The sequence below is a fragment of the Ornithorhynchus anatinus genome, chromosome 7, assembly GCF_004115215.2.
Source record: "Ornithorhynchus anatinus isolate Pmale09 chromosome 7, mOrnAna1.pri.v4, whole genome shotgun sequence".
NCBI classification, from domain to species: Eukaryota; Metazoa; Chordata; class Mammalia; order Monotremata; family Ornithorhynchidae; genus Ornithorhynchus; species Ornithorhynchus anatinus.
In genome coordinates this window covers 69284929-69287516 of record NC_041734.1, presented here as the reverse complement: position 1 = coordinate 69287516, position 2588 = coordinate 69284929, and positions in this window count along the sequence as shown.

Genomic DNA, 2588 nt, shown 5'->3' with positions numbered 1-2588 from the left:
CCCCAGCTGTTCTTTAGTATTTAAGTGCATATAATAAATGTTTAATAAAAACTAATACTTAGTAAATAATAGTAATTATTGATTGGTGGAGTCAACCCCTAACATAAGAATGCCAGGCCTAAGAGAGATGTTGGCCTTTTATCCCTCACTCTGAGGGGAGAGAAGGGTTGGCTGCTCATTAATGAATCTCCTTGAAAATAATTGCTGTGGCTTTCCTGGTCTCTTTCTCCGACTTCCTCCATGATTTCCTCCACGACTCTCCTAGACCTGTGGAGCTCAGAAGGAGACTCAGAACCCTAGGGAGGGCATCCATGCATTCATTAGAGAAGCGGCATGGCTCAGTGGAAAGAGCCCGGGCTTGGGAGTCAGAGGTCATGGGTTCGAATCCCAGCTCTGCCACTTGTCAGCTGTGTGAGTGTGGGCATGTCACTTCACTTCTCTGTGCCTCAGTTACCTCATCTGTAAAATGGCGATTAAGACTGTGAGCCCCACATGGGACAACCTGATGACTCTGTATCATCAGAAGAGTGCTCTGCAAATAGTAAGCACTTAACAAATACCAACATTATTATTATTATTACATTTATTGAGTGCTTACTGTATGCAAAGCACTGCCCTAAGCAGTGAAGCACTGTACTAAGGTCATGACAGTAACTGGGGATCTCAAGACTCTAAGACTTCTCGTTGCTTATGCCCTAGTCACTCCCGGTCCTGTATTTCTACTTTGAGCCACTAACCCTTGCTTTTTAAGAAAGAATAATAATGATGATAACAATTGTGGTATTTATTAAGTGCTTACTATGTACCAAGCACTGTTCTAAGCCCTGAGGTAGATACAAAGCAATGAGGTTGGACACAGTCCCTGTCCCACATGGGATTCACAGTCTTCATCTCCATTTTACAGATGAGGTCACTGAGGCCCAGAGAAGTGAAGCGGCTTACTCAAGGTCACACAGCAGACGCGTGACAGAGCCGGGATTAGAAGCCAGGTTCTCTGACTCCCAGGCCCGAGCTCTTTTCCACTACGCCAAACTGCTTCTCAAAATTGTAGTCTTATAAAACTATGGACTCCCTCCTGCTCCTGGAATTTTGGGTACATTTCTGGGCTTCCCATCTCAGGAAGGGTCCGCCAGAGCTGGAACGGGAACCGAGAAGGGCAGCCAAGATAACGGGGATTGGAGCAGCTTCCATGAGACGGGGGACCAAAAAGATAGTAATAGTAACTGTTACATGTTAAATGCCTACTAGACGTAAGCACTGTACTAAGCACTGGGGTAGATGCAATATTATCAGGTCAGACGCAGTCCCTGCCAGGTGTCTCACAATCTAAGGGAGAGGATGAGGGACGAGAAAACCGAGGCACCGAGAATTTAGGTGACTCGCCCAAGATCATATAATAGGCAAGCGGTGGAGACAGCATCAGAACCCAGGGTTAGGCTCTGCTACTGCAGGAATAATAATAGTGGCATCTGTTAAGAGTTTACTATGGGCCAGGCACTGTACTATGTACGGGGATGGATACAAGCAAATTGGGTTGGACACAGTCCCTGTCCCGCATAGGGCTCACGGTCTTAATTCCCATTTTACAGATGAGGTAACTGAGGCACGGAGACAGGAAGTGACTTGCCCAAGGCCACAGAGCAGACAAATGGCAGAGCCGGAATTAGAGCCCGTGACCTTCTCTTCCAGGACCCAGCTCTATTCACTACGGCATGCTATGAGGGGACACGATCAAAGTTTTTTGTATCGGGAGGGCTGTGTTCAGAATTAATCGCTGAACAGCAAATTCTCCCAATAGCAACACAAGGGCCACCCTTTAAAGCTTAAGGGAGGCAGATTTAAAACCACCAAAGGAAATCCTTCTTCCTTCAGCCAAGGGAAAACATACAAAATTTGTTTAGAGAAGCAACCTGGCCTTGCGGATAGGGCACGGGCCTGAGAGTCAGAAGGACCTAGGTACTAGTCTTAACACCTCTACTTGTCTGCTGTGAGACGTTGGGCCGGTCACTTCACCACTCTGTGCCTCAGTTACCTCATCTATAAAATGAGGATTAAAATTGTGACACATAGCAAGCACTTAACAAATACCATCATCATCAGAAGCAGTGTGACTTAGTGGAAAGAGCTCAGGCCCGGGAGTTAGGAGACCTGGGTTCTAATCCCATCTCTATCACTGTGGGATGTTGGGCAAATCACTGACCTTCTCTAGGCCTCAGTTTCCTTCTTGGGGATTCAATCCTTGTGCTTCCCCTCAGAATGTGAGCCTCATGTGGGAATATGACCGAATCCAATCTACTTATGTCACCTCTACCCCAGAATTTAGCACAGAACTTGACACTGAGTAAGCACTTAACAGATACCACAATGATTATCATTTATGGACACAAAGGAAGGCTGAAAATAGCAGAAAGTTCAAAGTTCATTCAATCGTATTTACTGAGTGCTTACTGTGTACAAAGCCCTGTACAAAGCACTTGGAAGGGATTGTAGCGGCAGAGGGGGGAGGCATGGGGAACTCCATGCCCCCCTCATGGTTCCTATGACGGCAGGTTAGAGATGCTCACACTGCTCTCCTGCTTCTCAGCTCC